General features: G+C 37.9%; 1 protein-coding gene across 3 annotated transcripts in view; it reads left to right on the top strand.

Moving 5' to 3' along the window:
- LOC121374337 (7-dehydrocholesterol reductase-like) overlaps positions 1–20,166 on the top strand; it is a 32,986-nt gene that overhangs the window by 4,059 nt on the left and 8,761 nt on the right. The window contains exon 1 of one of the 3 annotated variants that reach the window (XM_041501406.1): positions 18,295–18,313. The exons of the other annotated variants lie outside the window; for them this stretch is intronic. The gene's annotated coding sequence lies outside the window, so the exon portion shown is untranslated. Of the gene's footprint in view, positions 1–18,294; positions 18,314–20,166 lie in introns of those variants that run through there. 3 annotated transcript variants of the gene reach the window in all.

Genomic DNA, 20,166 nt, shown 5'->3' with positions numbered 1-20,166 from the left:
ATCTCTCCGCTCGCTTCCGAGGGGTATGATGTTTGGATTTCAGAAAGAAACTTTCGGATTTTTTGTTACCCAGTGCAATCTCATTTATAGCTTGCAGCAGAAATAAATAAACACTAAAGCTTGATTATGAAGTTGTGGATGGTGACAGCTTGCACTGTAAATGCTGATTTATAATTCAATCTGTAGATGTTTTTACTGACAGCAAAGCATAACGACCAGCTGTTGTCATAATAATAAACCTAGATATATAACGTTCGGGCTATTCAAGGAAGAATCAGATATTATTTTCGTGTTAAGGTGGGGGATGGCAGGGTTCGAACTTAACGACGGCAATTGCCGTAGCTGTACCCTCTGTAGATAGGGTTTTCTGCTACTAAATTGCCGTAGCTGTACCCTCTGTAAAATAGGGTTTTCTGCTAGAAATTTTGTATTTTTAGATCTCGAACTTAACGACGGCACCGACGGCAATTGCCGTAGCTGTACCCTCTGTAGATAGGATTTTCTGCTACTAAATTGCCGTAGCTGTACCCTCTGTAAAATAGGGGTTTCTGCTAGACAATTTAGTATTTTTAGATCTCGAACTTAACGACGGCACCGACGGCAATTGCCGTAGCTGTACCCTCTGTAGATAGGGTTTTCTGCTACTAAATTGCCGTAGCTGTACCCTCTGTAAAATAGGGTTTTCTGCTAGTAAATTTAGTTATTTTCGATGTCGAACTTAACGACGGCACCGACGGCAATAACCGTAGCTGTACTCGATAAAATAGGGTTTTCTGCTGGTAAATTGAGCTATTTTAGCTGTACCCTCTGTAAAATAGGGGTTTCTGCTAGACAATTTAGTATTTTTAGATCTCGAACTTAACGACGGCACCGACGGCAATTGCCGTAGCTGTACCCTCTGTAGATAGGGTTTTCTGCTACTAAATTGCCGTAGCTGTACCCTCTGTAAAATAGGGTTTTCTGCTAGTAAATTTAGTTATTTTCGATGTCGAACTTAACGACGGCACCGACGGCAATAACCGTAGCTGTACTCGATAAAATAGGGTTTTCTGCTGGTAAATTGAGCTATTTTAGATCTGGAAAGACGGCACCTACGGTAATTGCCGTAGCTGCGATATGAATTGCCGTAGTTCTGGAGCTTTATCCATAACAGTTTTGTTTGTTATTGTCGTGTGTGTTTGCTATATTTCTTGAAATTTTAAAATTAATTAATTAATTTATTTATTTTTATCGCTGGATAAAACACATTGACGCTGTTGAAGAGATAATTTTTGTTTGTTTTAATTTTGTGGTTAGTTCTTGCAAAATTTTCTGGTTTAAAATTTCTCTAGTCAGGCTTAAAATTGCCTTGAATGAGTATTTTTCTTATGGCAAAACATTTTAAAATACCGTAAAGAAAAGTTCTTAAGTTCGAGCCCTGGGCCTCGTTCCACGAAACAATCTTAGCGATAAGATCATATTAACCTTATTCACTTAGAACATTGAATACTGCTACGCCTGTCATTGGCGAAATACAAATCTGGCAATTAAAACAAAATTCAGAGCAAGAAAAATAGTATACATGCATTTTCAATGGCAATTTGTCTTGTCTTTTTGTCCAACTTTGAACTGTAACAGCACTTTAATATATTTATATTACAGAAAATATACCCAAATAATTGTCGCCCAAAATTTGTGTAAAGCGAACTTGTTGTTTCCAATAACACGTGCGATTTTGACACAAAATAAACAGATTCGGTCGAAGATACCAGGTACGGTGAAGATAAACATGTTTTATTTGTTCAAATACAATGCGATCTTATAGGATGGATCGTCTTACACCTCCCAACTAAGCCGTTGAAACTCGCTCTGGGTTGGAGCCGGTACCGACACGCAAAGTCAATACTAATATCTTCCATTCTTAAAGTTGCAATGTTAAAGTTTCAAATGAATTATTTAGCTCTTTAACGTTCATTTGGCATAAACAAATGATTATAGAATACGAAAACTGTTAATGTGCTTGTTACAGAGAAAATCCCTGCACCCCCCACCCCTCTCCCACCCCCGAAGAACGCTTAGCTAAAAATACAAACTACAGAGAAAAACCAGAACCCTATTCAAAACTTCTTCTCACAAATATCCCCCCCCCCAAAAAAAAAAAAAAAAAAAAAAAAAATAATAATAATAATAATAAGAAGAAGAAGAAATAATAAAAAAAAAAATAGAAAGAAAGAAAAAAAGAGAAGAAGTTAAAGGTTGTTTTAAGTTTAACGACACTGGGCTACGTCCCGTTTCCTTTAAACTACGATGCCACCGAAGCCGGTAGTGCATTAAAACGCTGTAAGTTCTATTTATGATCAAATGGATAACTATTCTTGTCAAACAGTGTCCCTTTGTGTAGACTAGACCGCCGCTAAATTGTTTTCACACAAGAGATAAACCGATAAGAAAGATACTAGTTTCTTGTGTAATATGGCCATTCATAGCATTTCCGCATAATAAACCAGGATTATGTTGAAGAAAATAGTCTGAGATTCTGAACCTGTTTTATTGTAAGTGCTGCGACATTAAAGCATGATGACATTTTCATTAAAGCCTCGGCACATAGCTCTCTATTGACAACGCGTCTGAATGCAATAAACGATAAATTAAAAACAAACAAAGGAAGAGAAACAAAAGAAGAAAAGAAAGTTTAAACATATTTCACATAATAGAAATTGTTTTCATAATTATATGTTATTGACGATATCGAAACACAATCTGGTAATAAACACACACACACACACACACACAAAGAGAGAGAGAGAGAGAGAGAGAGAGAGAGAGAGAGAGAGAGAGAGAGAGAGAGAGAGAGAGAGAGAGAGAGAGAGAGAGAGACAGACAGACAGACAGACAGACAGACAGAGAGACAGACAGACAGACAGACAGAGAGAGAGAGAGAGAGAGAGAGAGAGAGAGAGAGAGAGAGAGAGAGACAGACAGACAGATATTGGTATATATATATGTATACAAATTGCATTACAATAATTAAAGATATTTCGTTTCCAACTGTTTTTACATCTATATATATATATATATATATATATATATATATATATATATATATATATATATATATATATATATATATATATATATATATGTGAAATAAATTCAGTTCAGTTTATTTCCGTTTGATTTACGGCATACAAGAACAAAACAGCCTACATCACAAAATGTAAAACCAAATGGTCAACTTCAAACTGTGAAATCAATTGGATATATTATATATATATATATATATATATATATATATATATATATATATATATATATACTCTTCAAAAAAAGTAGGGAAACTCTAATAAGAATTTACAATTGCCAAAATTGTAAGGTATATTAGCCGTGGGGAATGGTTATGATAATAGTGAATTAATTGGGCAAACATTACAACCGGTAGTTCAGTATTACAGTAGGTTTTATTACCACCAAAGATCTTAAAAGACGATTGGGGTCAGAAGTGAAATTTGAAAGTTGACGGGGTTTTCTTTATCAGTAAATCGCAAATTCAAACAAATAAAAATGACTAAAAACAAAACAATAACAACTGTATGGTCAACAGAATAAAAAAGATTGACAGAAATAATGTTCCACTGTGACTAATGAACCTTCCTGGAAATGGTCAAAATCGAGAATAACACCGCACGCATGTGTACGAGGCAACTGTGTGATGCATGTGCAAACTATAGAATGCGTTTCGGTGTGTTGATAAACAGACCTAAACGTTCTTTACTAGAAACAGACCTAAACGTTCTTTACTAGGATGTCTGTGGTTAAAACGTATGTTCGGTCTAATAGTTGACATTAACATTAATATGTCAGGTTCCCCTACTTTTTTGAAGAGTGACGTAACAGTGAATATCAGTTATTAAACAGGTACATTATTACGTTTGGGGAGATACAGGTAGTATAATGATGGACGTTTTGAAGGTAGGGAGAATCGATGTTAGTCATAACTCTGATGCTTGGCTTACGTATTAACTGAATTAGTTTGAAACTCATGCTTTACAATAGCAATATTTCCTACTGTATTTAACACGACATTCATTTAATTGAGGGCATACAAATATAAAATGAAAATCTTATTCAATAGCTTTTCTATCTCAAAATATACAAACATGGTGCATTTTATCCATACAAGTTTATTTCCGTATATCGTACAGCAATTAAGAACAAAACAGATTAAATTTAATAAAAAAAAAAATAGAAAAAAAATAGCGAAGTATAAGCAAACTGTGAAATCAAGTGGCAATATATGACGTTTACAACAAAACATTATGATGCCATCAAAGATAAATGCTTAGTTGTATTATGCTGTGTAGTAATTAAACAGTTTTAAGCAAAGAATACAATAATATTCATTACCTAAAATATTATTTTTAGCGATGAACACAGTAGTATTCATTATCTATTTTTTAAAAACATATACTGTATATTTTTAAATTTATTCTTCTAATTCGTGTGTATATATCGTTGTTTATTTGAATTTAGTATCCTTTTTGAACTGTTACATTTTAATTGTCGACTTCCATGCACATAGAGCATAATACTTCCGTTTCGTCACTGGGTGAGGTTATAATTGCTTGTGTCGAGAAACAAAGGAACACGTGTTAATGACTGTTCTTTGGTCAGTTAGATAAACTGACCACAAGACATTTAATTATATTTTTGCATTGGACAGAAGCTACGTTTATAAAAAATGCCATCAAAACGTGTCAGTTTTCAAAGGACACTGCTGGCGTTTGTTCTGTTATTTAAATCTATTCCTACGTCATAAACATACAACAATGAAACTGATTACGTTACGCGATAACTGGGTCGGTACACCAAACACAATAGCTTTAAAGTAAACACTGCTTGTCAGAAGTACACTAAACTGACTTTAGGATATTACCATAGATGACATACACATCTCTTTTTTATTAATAACTTCTATTGCATTATGTTACAGCATCGTATTATTGGAAGTTGTGAAGCGTAAAAATTACCACAAATATCACAAATAGGGACCCAAAATAGATTTTGCTTATAACATAGTTATTACTGGATCTCCTAGATTAGTATAAATGTTAAACTGTGTTTTGATGTTTTTAAAAGCATGTATTGATTTCTCTCGCTGCAGTCATAAGGGGACGTATTGCTTGCTGTAAGTACACGTGTACTGTAAAATCACTTGTTTTCGTTGTGAGCTAATTTTTGTATAATTTGTGGACTCATCGAATTTAAGAACACAACGAAAATATAATTCATGTATACATATAATATGAATTTATGATAATACATTTCGATTCTCGAATTTAGGTGGAATAGCCGGGCCATCAGGTTGGTGTGGTTTGGTAGGAAGTGTGTGTGTGTGTGTGTGGGGGGGGGGGGGGGGGGGGGGCAATTCAAGCAAGCGCCTCGAATATTCAAAAATTATCTTGTATTGGGGTCTCAAAATCCCCGAGGCCTACTAATTATTATACTGTTATATCAGATTGTTACATAGATATATGTGTATGTGTGACATAGCTCAAAGTATTTTACCGCAAAAGGCACAGTGACATGTTGATTTGTTTATTCCTGTGTGATATTGATATGTCAAAGTAATTCACTATGATTAGCTGTAGTTATTTTAACACGCTGACCCATGTTTGAACCTATGTTGAGGATCCTGTGTGTAGTTCATATCAAAATACTTCCAGTCTGTTAATACTGCATTGTTATAAATGCTTGGATTGGTCCAAATAATATAAGTTTTGCACTACTTTAGAGTATGATTAAAACAAGCTTAAATCGACCGTTTTCGCTGTTTTCGTTACTGTTTAAAATTAATGAAATAATTACTGATGTTGAATCAGTAAATGTTAATGTTTATTGACAACAAAATCAAGATTTTTTTTCCTTTAAAGTTATTTGTCGTAAAAATGTGACAATTCTTTGATTCGGCCACTGACGGAAAAAAAAACGCGAACTTTGGAATGGAGATTCCGATTGTATCGTGTATTAATGTTTTTCACGAAAGAGTTCGCTTGTTATTTGATAGCATGTTATATTGATACAATAGCTATATAGACTAAAACTCATGACTAATGGGCATTATTTCATTCGGGACATAAACGTGATACGAGATCGAAGCTCGTCTTACACACCTGTTGGAGAGAACACTGTGAACTTTCTGGCATTACACGGCGATATCACACATATGGTGGACATCGATTTAAAAACATCTGGAAGCTAAATTATTCACTGAAATTAAATCAACCAAGACGGATTTATTATTTTTACTTTTCATGTATACGTTAATTGTGCAAGCGCCGTAAATAAGAATTATTTGAAAAAGCCGTTAAATTTCGTTTAAACCTAATTTTTGAGGATGTGTATGAAGCAGTATTCTACACTCGTATCCAATACAATGTGTATTTCAACTCGAACAATAAATGTTATCTAACGGACACTCATGAAGTATTCTGTTTATCACCCATTCAGTTTAAAATATCTTCTATCAATAATACTGGTATGTTACTGATCAATATGACGGTGAAGCACTCGCCTGAAGCGCGGTCGATCTAGGATCGATCTCCTTCGGTGGACCCAGTGGGTTATTTCTCGTTCTAGCCAGTGCACCACGACTAGTATATCAAGGCCCGTGGTATTTGCTTTCCCGTCCGTGGGATGGTGCACATGGAAGATTCCGTGCTACTAATGAAAACACGTATCGTGTAACTCTAGACTATGCCGAAATTAACACGTTTGACAGCCAATGTGTTCTAGTGGTGTCGTTAAACAAGACAAACTAACTTTTTACCTGATCAATATGTTCCATTGCAACTATGCTAAACGCAACATATTTCCCTCGGGTTTATGCATTATTTCCATTCCTTATAATAATTTCATTTGGCGAGCATTGTTTAAAACTCCATTATGTGGTCGTAAATAGAATATTACTGAACAAGTTTTTTTCCCTCTTTACATCTGAAAATTAGTTGACTCGACACAATGTCATAAACCTGATACGAAATGGAAGATCGTTTAATGTTCCATTATTATGTTACATAAACAAGGTAATGGCACTTGAGAGTTCTTGTTTAGAATATGCACTCTGATACCTTTGTTGTCATTCTGAAGTCTCTAGCTGACCTCAATAGTTTTTGGGCACGACTACACTAGCGCACGTTACTTCATTACCAGTCTGTGGCGGGACGTAGCTCAGTGGTAAAGCGCTCGCCTGATGCGCGGTCGGTAGACGGGATCGATTCAGGTCGGTGAGCCCATTGGGCTATTTCTCGTTCCAGCTAATGCAACACGACTGGTATAACAAATGCTGTAGTATCTACTATCCTGTCTGTGGGATGGTGCATATAAAAGATCCCTTGCTGCTAATCGAAAAGAGTAGCCCGTGAAGTGGCGACAGCGGGTTTCCTCTCTAAATATCTGTGTGGTCATTAACCATATGTTTGACGTCATATAACCGTAAATAAAATGTGTTGAGTGCGTCGTTAAATAAAACATTTCTTTCTTTTTTTGTTTAAAACTCCATTATGTGGTAATAAATAGGATATTTCTGAACAAGTTTTTTTCCCTCGTGACATCTGAAAATTAGTTGACTCGACACAATGTCATAAACCTGATACGAAATGGAAGATCGTTTAATGTTCCATTATTATGTTACATAAACAAGGTAATGACACTTGAGAGTTCTTGTTTAGAATATGCACTCTAATACCTTTGTTGTCATTCTGAAGTCTCTAGCTGACCGCAATAGTTTTTGGGCACGACTACACTAGCGCACGTTACTTCATTACCAGTCTGTGGCGGGACGTAGCCCAGTGGTAAAGCGTTCGCCTGATGCGCGGTCGGTCAGTGAGCCCATTGGGCTATTTCTCGTTCCAGCTAATGCAACACGACTGGTATAACAAATGCTGTGGTATCTACTATCCTGTCTGTGACATGGTGCATATAAATGATCCCTTGCTACTAATGGAAAATATAACGAGTTTCCTCTTTAAGATGTAAAATGTAAAAATTACCAAATGTTTGACATCCAATAGCTGATTATTAATAAATTTAACTTTAACCTTTTATTACCAGTCTAACGTTATATTTGTGTCAAGCTCACCGTAATCTAACGGGGTTTTTATTACCAGTCTAACGTTATATTTGTGTTAAGCTCACCGTAATCTAACGGGGTTTTTATTACCAGTCTAACGTTATATTGTGTCAAGCTCACCGTAATCTAACGGGGGTTTTATTACCAGGCTAACGTTATATTTGTGTCAAGCTCACCGTAATCTAACGGGTTTTTTATTACCAGTCTAACGTTATATTTGTGTCAAGCTCACCGGGTTTTTATTACCAGTCTAACGTTATATTTGTGTCAAGCTCACCGTAATCTAACGGGGTTTTGGTGGGGGTTTTTAACTAATGCAAAATAAAAACATACGTACAGTTTTAATAAAGTTGTGTGTTATAGCCATCGACGATAATCGTCCACACAGTGTACAAGTCTGTCACCGTGTTTCTTTTTAAATAATATGTAACACCAACCACTTGCACCCCTCCACCGGGCTTTTAAGTGTTAACATACAAGTATTTTTTTTTTTTTTTAAGTGACGTAGCTCAGAGACTATATCCAGAGGTTATGAAAGAATGGCGTGCGATGGAAATAAAATGAAATCAAGATCTATTCTAAATGATCAAATAATGGTTAAGGACCACACAGATATTGAGAGAGGAAACCCGCTGTCGCCGATTAGCAGCAAAGGATCTTTTATTTGCGCTTCCCACAGGTAGGATAGCACAAACCATGGCTTTTGTTGAACCAGTTATGGATCACTGGTCGGTGCAAGTGGTTTACACCTACCCATTGAGCCTTGTGGAGCATTCACTCAGGGTTTGGAGTCGGTATCTGGATTAAAAGCCCCATGCCTCGACTGGGATCCGAACCCAGTACCTACCAGCCTGTAGACCGATGGCCTAACCACTACGCCACCGAGGCCGGTCACAATTCGCCAAGGATGCCGGTACATAAAGCAAAACGTCGCATTTAGAGACAGACAGACAGATATATATATATATATATATATATATATATATATATATATATATATATATATAGGGAGATAGGAGAGAGAGAGAGAGAGAGAGAGAGAGAGAGAGAGAGAGAGAGAGAGAGAGAGAGAGAGAGAGCGTTTGCACACTGGCATAGAACCCACTCTGACTGGCGTCGTTTACCGTCATATTGACCGCTACATCATTTTCTCTGACCACAAGCAACTTAACATTAGTCACTGACATCTACAGTGAATAACGAGACATACTGCTACTAGAGTAACCAATGTTCCTCGCTTAGTGTTGCCCAATTAACCCAAGTCATCTTTAAAGATGGAAACATACCCGCAGACAAGTCTGTGTGAACCGTGCTTGGTGGTATAGTGGTTAAGCCATCGGACATAGGGCTGGTAGGCACCGGTTTCGCTTCCCGGTACCGGCTCCCACCTAGAGCGAGTGTAACAACTATTATGGTAAGGTAGGTGTAACGCCACTACATCAGCCTCTCTCTAAGTGAAACAAAAACAACTTAACCACTGTCGTAGATCGACAGCCTATATTTTTTTATGTATGTGCCCATGACAGCGTGTTTGAACCTTAATTGGACACAAGCTCAAAAATAATAAATAAATAAATAAATACGAATTATGCGAGATGGTTTAGGAGGAGACACACAGCCTCTTGTGACGATGTATATTTGATACAGGTGACCGCATAAACGGGTTTCTTTGTACCCATAGTCAGACTCCGTATAACCAACATGTATGGAATACGACACTGTGTATTGTGGGCGCTAACCCAGGCGTGCAGAGTATACAGCGCGCAGAAAATAGTTATCTTTTGAACCAAATCCTTTTGTTGGGTTATTGTCGTAACTAACTAACTACATGTAATGTAAGATAATTTAATACATACAAAAACCTGTTAGAGCCACTTTTTGCTGCTTTCATGGGGGTTGTATTCACTGTTCAAGGACGGATCTAGGAAATATTTTGCGGAGGTGGATAAAATGGAGGTGAACTAACGGGAAAAGGGCTCATGGACCAAGTAGCCAAAAGTGTATGCCAATGGAAAAAAAACCGAGAAAAAAAACCCCGAGGTCTTCTTTAATATATTAAGTGGGGCGGATCCTCTGCCCGCCTCCCCCTCCCCTCTCCCCCTCACCCCCCCCCCTTGCATCTGCCAAGTTTTCCGATTGGCACAAATTGTGTATTAGCCAAATTAATCACGCTTCCATAGAGAGCATCTTGTGGTTCTAATAGATCGATAATTAATATACCGTAATGTAATATAATTAATATGTACAGTTTACCATGACATACATTTTATATATACACTAATCGCAGAGCCCTACTAGGGCCGGATCAAGACCAGTCGGTAGAGCGCTCGCCTGAGATGATTGGAACGTAGGATCGAACCTCCTCGATGGACCCACTCTGAATTAGTGCCTCACGACAGATATATAAAAGTATATGGCATGTGCTGCCTTGTCTGTGGGGAAGTGCATATAAAAGATTCCTTGCAGCTCATGGGAAAATATAGTGGGTGATATCAGAAGACTGTCGGAATTGCAAAATATGTTTGACATCCAATAGCCGATGGTTAATTAATAAATGCTCTTTAGTGGCGTCGTTAAACAAAACAAACTTTATTGTATTAAAGCTTGTTGGCAGTATATTCGCAGCGACGTCTCCTTCACTAACTATACTAACTCACATATCCTGGATAGGTATCAGTGATAGCTGATATATTTGCCCAGAAGACCGTGCTTGAACCTTAATGGTGTTTAGACATGGGACGCAGGTTATAATGCGTAGAACGTGTGCTTCTTCATCACTCGAGGTATCCCAGCTGTTACTCTTCTGCATACTAACTTACTGGGCCGCTAGGGCGGACCAATGAATGCTTTACGGGAGGGGGGGGGGGGGATAAAGGGCAAAAGGGCACGTGGATCAACTTCCTGAAAAGGTCACTACAAACAATTGAAGTTGTAAACAGTGTTAAAAAGGGAGAATTTATTTGGGGGGGGGGGGGGGCAGGTTCCTTTATCCCCTCTACTAGATCCGCCCTTTGGGCCCAATTAGACGTAGTTGTTAGTAACACCGTGAACAGCATAGCGCCACCAGTAGATGGTAATTAACACATCTCCGTCAATATCGGAATGGTAATTACTAGCATGAGGTCTCCAGCTGTTGCGACTATAGTCTTTATTTTAGCAGTCGTTATTTGTGTTAGTCATAGCACCAACAAAAGAATATACTTTCATCATTACGCCTTACGTAGATCGTGATCGGTTCAAATATTGATTACCATACAGTGTTCTTTATTTTCTTCAGAATGTGATGTTATTCAAGCCAAAAATGAGTAAGCTAATATCGACCTAAACAAACCAGGGCTGTAGAAACGATATGTATAATGATGGGGTGGGGGTGGGGGCACACGCAAATGTATAGTACAATATAAAATGTAAATATTTGGGACGTCATACTGGTGGAGAGAGAGAGAGAGAGAGAGAGAGAGAGAGAGAGAGAGAGAGAGAGAGAGAGAGAGAGAGAGAGAGAGAGAGAGAGAGAGAGAAAATGCACTAGGGAATTTCTCATTACTCACGACATTTTGCTCAGTGTTCTAAATGTTTTTAAAAAATGATAATGTAATCCAATTTGCTGGATGATAAGCCTGTTACCGCTAATACTGTAATAATTTCCGACCACACGCCCGAGGAGGCGGGTCTCGGCTGGAACCTTGTCTCATCTTTTGACGACTTTCCATGAGAGAATCGGTGTAATGGTCATTATATGTACACTTGTGGTCATTCGCGGGTATTTAGCCGTCTCCTAATGTCATTGCCCCCAGCATTGTGTAACAGCCGGACCGGAGTATTTTGATGATTTATTACAAACGTAATGTTGCTCAACTTTCGTTCTCGCGTCGGTTCGGGTTTACCACATACTGTGACGTGGTCCCCGTTAGCGGTGTGGTAACATAGACTGTCACAAGTCTTTAACACAAGCTCAGTTTCGGAAGGAAATGTTTTATTTAACGACGCACTCAACACATTTTATTTACGATTATATGGCGTCACACATATGGTTAAGGACCACAAAGATAGTCTGTCATTCATAGGTCCCCAGTTAAAAACCAAGTTAATATTTACCCCCCCCCCCCCCCCCCCCCCCCCCCCCCCCCACACACACACACAGTTACTGCAAGCCTTTTTCCGATGCCTATGTTATTTAGTGTAATAGAGAAATAACTTGAGAATTATCATATTTCCCAGGCATATTTAACTAGGCATTTCTGGTGGGATTTGGGATTTTTCTCGGTCCAACCAGTACACCACAATTGGTCAAAGGCCGTGGTATGTGTGTGGATATAAAAGATCCCTTGCTGCGGTAGGATAAATGTAGCGGGTTTCCTCTGACGACTACATGTCAGAATTGCCAAATGTTTGACATCCAATAGCCGATGATTAATTAATCAATATGCTCTAGTGATGTCGTTAAACAAAACAAAACTTTAACTTTACTGTTGGGTCTGGTAATGACTCTTTTACACTTTTGCATAATTTTATATAATTAACTCGACAATAGTAGAGTTGTAATGCTTCTGTGCTATCATGTCTGTCGGATGCTGCATATAAAACAAATACCTTGCTACTAATAACAAAATGTTGCGGGTTTTCTCTCTAAGACAAAACATCAACATTACCAAATGTTTTACATCCGTGTTTGACATTTTAATTAATCAATGTGCTCTAGTGGTGTCGTTAAACAAATCAATCTGTAACTATAACATTCGTTGCAACATGTTGTTCAAGATAATATTTATAATGTTTACATTAAAATCAAATTAAAATTGACAATTATACAACACTGATCTCACCTCTTTATAAGGCCAAATAATAAAAAAGAGTTGGTGGTCGTCCCTGCCCGTACCTGAAAAATGCTCCCGCCCCTGAATTTATTTAATTTTTTATTTTGTTAAAAACTGTTAAAAATGCGTCGAGATAGCAGCAATTCAACTTTCGTAAGCACAGTAACGGGTTAAACCATCACCAGGTCCATCTGGCGGCCAGTGAAAGAACTACAACATCCAGGCGCATGCGCTGTTGGCTGTTACTTCCGCAAACAAAATGGTCTCCAGGGCTTTATAAAGTTGTTCACAGAAAGAACCCCCCCCCCCCCCCCCAACCCTGATTTGTGTGATCAAAAGGACCATCACCAACTCTTTTTTTTTATTTGGCCTAAAGGGGCTAGACGTAGCCCAGTGATGCGCGGTCTGTCTAGGATCGATCCCCATCAGTGGACCCATTGGGCTATTTCTCGTTCCAGCCAGTGCTCCACAACTGGTGTAACAAAGGCCGTGGTATGTAGTATCCTGTCTGTGGGATGGTGTATATAAAAGATCCCTTGTTGCTAATCGAAAAGAGTAGCCCATGAAGTGGCGACAGCGGGTTTCCTCTCTCAATATCTCTATGGTCTTTAACCATATGTCCGACGCCATATAACTGTAAATAAAATGTGTTGAGTGCGTCGTTAAATAAAACATTCCTTCCTTCCTTACCTCTTTAAAAACAAGTGGCTGTTTAACAGAGATCAGTACTTGAAGAGGTTTGTCTGTGTAGGTTTGTACCAGTACGCCGAATAATACTTTCAGTAAGTCTATCCCGCCTGGTTGTCTCATCTCGCCGATACAGCAATCCCCAGCGGTTGGACATGGAAGCGGTTTGCAATGCATTAAGCGTACATTCTGATAAATAATAAAACATCACCACGCACGTCAAGTACATTGGCTCGCAGGAATTGTCAACATTCAGCTGTATGTAGTATGTCAATGATGATTTAAACATTAAAGATTAGTGCCCCCCCCCCCCCCGACACACACACACACACACACACACACCTCCTCCATTCCCGCCATTGTTTTAGTTATTGTTCTGCCGCCATCCCCGTGGATCCTCCCGTGATTAGCTGAAGTATTAAAAATGTCTTTTTGTTTGATGGAGAGGGATTCCATCATGTTAGACTAAGGATAAACACAAGAGAAAGAACGTCGCTCAATAATTCCTGTAAGAGTTGGTATTGGCAAACAGATATTGCTATGGCAACGGACATTTTCACAGACTGCTTTTCCTTCGTGGTTTTCTTTGAGAAGAAAAAACCTCAAACTAACGATGTTATCCTAAAACTAAAGTTGCCCACACAAGGTGTATGTAAAGGTAGATAAAGGACTATATATCTATTGTTTTCATTATCACTACTGGAAATTTTTTTTTGAATATGTGCTTGTAATTATATGCTCCTCTGAGAGAAGTTAGAGAGAGAGAGAGAGAGAGAGAGAGAGAGAGAGAGAGAGAGAGAGAGAGAGAGAGAGAGAGAGAGAGAGAGAGAGAGAGAGAGAGAGAGAGAGAGAGACAGAGACAGAGAGAGTGGATATTGGGATGGGAGAGAAGATATTGTTATTGTTATACTATTATAAGTTATGTCTATGAAAGAGAACGCTTGCAAATAAGGAGAAAATATTCGTCTCAAATATGGAGTGTAAAATATATTTAAAATTTTAGTTTAAAACAATTTTGTTTTGTTTAGTGCCATCAGTAGAGCACACTATTAACCATCGTCTGTTGAATGTCAGAGAGCAAATGCTGAGAGAGAGAGAGAGAGAGAGAGAGAGAGAGAGAGAGAGAGAGAGAGAGAGAGAGAGAGAGAGAGAGAGAGAGAGAGAGAGAGAGAGAGAGAGTGTGTGTGAGCGTTTGTTATAACATGCTGATATCGATTGTTCATTTGTTGGTTCTCCAAATGGAAGTAAATAGAAAGAAAAAACTGAGTTTCAATTTTTTTATCTACATAAAATTTAATTAAAACATATTTCAAAAAAAAAAAGTCTCCGAAATGGGTATCAAAACCATTGCAATGGCTGTACGCGACGACCATTAACGGAGAAGACCGGGCTATGACACGTCGCGCACGCCGCAGGTCAAACGACGTATTTAAGGTCGCGTGTCTGGGACTGAGTAAGTTCAGTCGAGCGCCTGCCAACTCCAGAACTCTGTAAACTTACGCAAATATTTGGATAACGAAAACCTTAGAACGCTGATCCTACCATCGTTTTCCATTGAGCCAAGGTATGTTAAAGACTGCAGGAATTCCGTGCTGTTAAAATTTTAAAAAGGCGGAAAATTGTTGAAAGGTGGACGAAAAAACCCACCAAAAAAACCCCAGAGAGAAGAAGCCTCTAATATAAATGTCATATTTATTAACTATTACGGAGATGTAAAGTAAAACGTCGTTCTGTTAGCTGTTGTGTGATGATGTTGTTTTATTTTCGAAATTCTTAAAGAACATAAATGAAATAAAACATCAAATAGCCTTCAGATTCAAATGTCCAGTAAGGAATCAATCAATCAATCAATCAGCCAATCAATCAGCCATTTGACTCGCGCATAAATCCACTGAAGGTTCAAGCACGACTGTCTTGGGCACATTCTGCGCGATTCCTCGGTGAATGTGTCCAAGACAGGGAGGTTGGTTGGTAATAATGGTAATGGAATTTTTCAATTTGAATTAGAAGAGAAATATATATATATATATATATATATATATATATATATATATATATATATATATATATGTATCATAGTAAGTAAATTTACTATTAGAATTTACAACCCCCCCCCCCCCCAAAAAAAAAAAAAAAAAAAAAATTGTATCAGGCCTAAATGTGAAATGAACTGGTCGCAAATAGAGCTGGCAGCCCAAACCAAATATATCTATATCTATATAAATATAATTATATGGGCCCAAAATTGCCATTTCAGAATTAGTTTATAGAACGGTGAAGGAATAAGCAGCATATAGCTAAACACGTAACTAACCATGGGCGTCTGAATCTGAGGAGATTTGCCCCCGAGGACAATCGAATAAATACATAGCTGCTATTATGATATTAATATACACAATTTAAACATCTAGTCTGACGTAAACGATTTGAGTGACATTTATGGACATGACAAACTGTACTTTTTGTCACTGGCTGAAAATGCACAAATCGATTTTGTCATCATAATTTATATAGCACCCAAAGAACGTGCTTTCAACTAAAGAGTTTCGTTCGATTTTTGTTGTATTCCATGTACAATGCATGTGGACGAGGTACTTTAATGGGTGAACTGGTTCACAGATTTACTCAATGCTCACTTTGTTGCTATGTTACTGATATTTTCTGGTGTATATGTCATGCTCACACAAAAACATAACATTATATAAACATAATAATGTATTAATAAACACTTGGGACCGTTAAATACTAAGCTATGACATAAGGCCGCTAGTTAGTGCGCTCCACGCCACGTTTAGACAGGGCGTAACTTTAGGTTGCAATGTACCAAGTATGGAACTTCCGCGTTATTGATCAAAGAAAAAAGATGAAAAGCTAAATTTTTAAATACAAACGACATATTATATTTTCCGGAATAAGTACAAAAATTTAAATAAGTGAAAAGGGGGGGGGGGGGGGTGGGGGGGGGTGGGGGGGATTTAAAACTTTCTTTACTATGATATTAGTAAAATAAAACAGTAAACAAAAGAACAAAACGGTATGAAGGAAATACGAAATATCAAATGACGCGTTGAATTTTATATCAAGGGATAATTATAAAATGTTTTAGAGTTAAACAAGTAAAGTACTACAGAATTGATTTTAAAAACTAAAATACAAAAATTAAGATATACGAAATAGTCTGAATAAAAATAAGGACTACTACTACTACTAATACAATATTAATAATCGTTAAAACAGAAAGAAAGAAAGAAGAATAAAGTAAACAAATATTGGAAAACAAAATAGCATTCCCCATTTTTTAAAAGCATGATTGTACTGAGATCACTTTCAGGTTTATTACTGTAGAAATGTCTTTCCTTTCCTACTCGCATGCGAACATTGCTGAAACGTATATGCCTTTGGATCAGTTATGAAGGCGTGTGTAAACATTGTTTGGGCTCCAAGATACTCTGAAATGTTACCCACCGCGAACTTGACATAAAAAGCTACACATGTTACTTTATATGGTCAGGTGATTGGGACTTGATTTTATATATAATCGTATCTTACGATCCTGGGCCCAATTTCACAAAAAGTCTAGTTTTGCACGTAAACGTAAATCTACGACTAAACCACAATTCTTATTACTATTATAGTTCAACAAATATAGTTAGAAGAACACATATTTTAAAGACAAGAGAAAATGAAATATATTTCATTTTCTTTTGTCTTTAAAATACTCCAGCTTCCGTAATGATGTAATTTTTTGCGTGAAATTGATGCCAAACAGGTATAAACGCACGACCGGTATAACTGCTAGTAGCAGACGTAAGCTTACGATGTTTAATGAAATAGGCCCCATTTCAACAAGTTATTTTTCTCTACATCATCTTACTGTTAATTTGAAAAACGCAAACATGCCAAACGGCTATTAAACCACTGAACTGTTGGTGGTGGTGTTTTAAATAATATTTGTGCTTATATATATACTTGTATATGTTTATGATCACTAAATATATATAAATTAACGAATTTGTTTGCCTTGAGACAGGTTTTGATACATACTCGGGTCTTTGCTTAACACAGTTGCGATTAATAGTTTGGGGTAAACAGTTTTATATTGGGTGGACCACACTCTCTATTAGTCATATTATGGGGCGACAGTAAAGTATATAACGTTATTGGGGCTATGTACCCATGCCCCTTCTTGCCTCACCCCACCCCCACCCCGGCTGCGCCAGTGAGTATAACTCGAAAGGAAATGAAAATGACTATCACCATTTCACATTTATAACTTCGAAATATTAATGTATTACTACTCTGAGCTATTCAGATTTCCAGTCAGGATAGCACACACCACGGAGTTTGGTATACCTCAGTGACTGGGTCTTGAAATAACCACCAGGTCGACGCGTTGCTAGCTTCCTACATCCCAACAGCAGCGAGTTGTGCACAAGATGTTTCTCGGATATCGGGCTCTATTCCCCTCATCAAGTTTGTTTATTGTCGAGCGCTGTTCTGCAGCTGGAACAGAATTTGGCTTCTGTACAAATATTCCTTCTGCTTCATGCATCATTACACCATTCGCTTCGTGCCTTTCATCTCGCCCCAGAGTGGTCGTGTGCTTGTTGGCTGGCGTTATTTATCACGCGATCTGCAGTGAGGCTATCATTCCAAATAAAAGAAAATCACAGTGAAACCATTTATTGAAATCACACTGACGAGGGTAAGTTGTTTTTTTGCGATGCAAGAACTTAACTTTGCTCATATATTCCACTAGTTGTCAATCACGCTGCCTTGGGCTGATATAGAGACATTCTGCTGTCGCCGCTAATTCTCTCTTTCTCTATTTCTCTTTCTTTCTCCGTCTCTCTCTCTGTCTGTCTCTCTGTCGGTATCTCTCTTTCGTTGATAAATAATTAATTTGCATGTAATGTAGCTAGAGTCTGCCGTTTGAACGCTTCTTTGATGTACAGTGGGTCATATTTAACTGATGTCCCATACCACTGGATGGGTCCGTTATAAATGTTATTTCTCCGTTTCAGCAAGTACTAGCATACCAAATGTCGTGATACGTGCTGTCATTGCTGTGGGAAACTGCACATATGATTTCTCCTTCCCTACCCCCCCCCCCCCCCCTCTCTCTCTCTCTCTCTCTCTCTCTCTCTCTCTCTCTCTCTCTCTCTCTCTCTCTCTCTCTCGACCTTGGCTGGCTGAATCTACTTACTGTGTTTCAAAATATTCCAGCTTGTAATGATAATCAAGCTGTATTGTATGCCTGCATGTAAAAGAGATGAATAACAGTATCTCAAATTTACTGTATCCTTATTTGAAATGGTGTATCTACTTATCTCATGTTAAACGTAAGTTTTCTATTTGCACCACTCTCTCTCTCTCTCTCTCTCTCTCTCTCTCTCTCCTTTCTCTCTCTCTCTCTCTCTCTCTCTCTCTCTCTCTCTCTCTCTCTCTCTCTCTCTCTCTCTCTCTCTCAGAATTTGCTGTCTGACATTCAACAGACGATGATTAATAAATAGTGTTCTCTACTGATGGCGTTAAACAAAACAAAATTGTTTTAAACTAAAATTGAAAATATATTTTACACTCCGTATTTGAGACGAATGTTTCTCATTTGCAAGCATTCTCTTTTATAGACATAACTTAGATACTAGATAATAGATAAGCAGACTTGGGGTTTTCCCTCTTAATTATTGTTCACAAATTCAGCCTTTTAATTACATCCCATAATGCTTTATTTTAAACCCATATTGAGAGAACTAGTGTGTGGAATATCGTTTGTAATTCCCAATACCAGCAACATAAAGTGAAATTATTGGTCTTGTTCTTCTTAAATATACAATTCCTAATACGAAGGTCACATAAAAATGTACGGCCAGTGGACTGCCAAGATCTGCCCTTTCGACAAACATTAACACTTTGACTCTATCACTCTATCACTATGACACCGGCCTCGGTGGCGTCGTGGCAGGCCATCGGTCTACAGGCTGGTAGGTACTGGGTTCGGATCCCAGTCGAGGCATGGGATTTTTAATCCAGATACCGACTCCAAACCCTGAGTGAGTGCTCCGCAAGGCTCAATGGGTAGGTGTAAACCACTTGCACCGACCAGTGATCCATAACTGGTTCAACAAAGGCCATGGTTTGTGCTATCCTGCCTGTGGGAAGCGCAACTAAAAGATCCCTTGCTGCCTGTCGAAAAAAAAAAGAGTAGGCTATGTGGCGACAGCGGGTTTCCTCTTCAAAACAGTGTCAAAATGACCATATGTTTGACGTCCAATAGCCGATGATAAGATAAAAAATCAATGTGCTCTAGTGGCGTCGTTAAATAAAACAAACTTTACTATCACTATGACAATGTCGCTGCTGTCAATTCCACGACACTACCGAATGACCACTGGCGACCAGACTGGCTGAATCTACTTACTGTGTTTCAAAATGTTCTAGCTAGTAATGATAACCAAGCTGTATTGTATACATCTATGCAAAAAAGATGAAAGATAAATACTATAACAGTATCTAAAATTTACTTGTATCCTTATTTGTCTCTCTCCGTCAATTTTT

This window comes from Gigantopelta aegis, chromosome 6, assembly GCF_016097555.1.
Source record: "Gigantopelta aegis isolate Gae_Host chromosome 6, Gae_host_genome, whole genome shotgun sequence".
NCBI lineage: Eukaryota > Metazoa > Mollusca > Gastropoda > Neomphalida > Peltospiridae > Gigantopelta > Gigantopelta aegis.
This window is presented reverse-complemented; position numbering and strand designations above follow the sequence as displayed.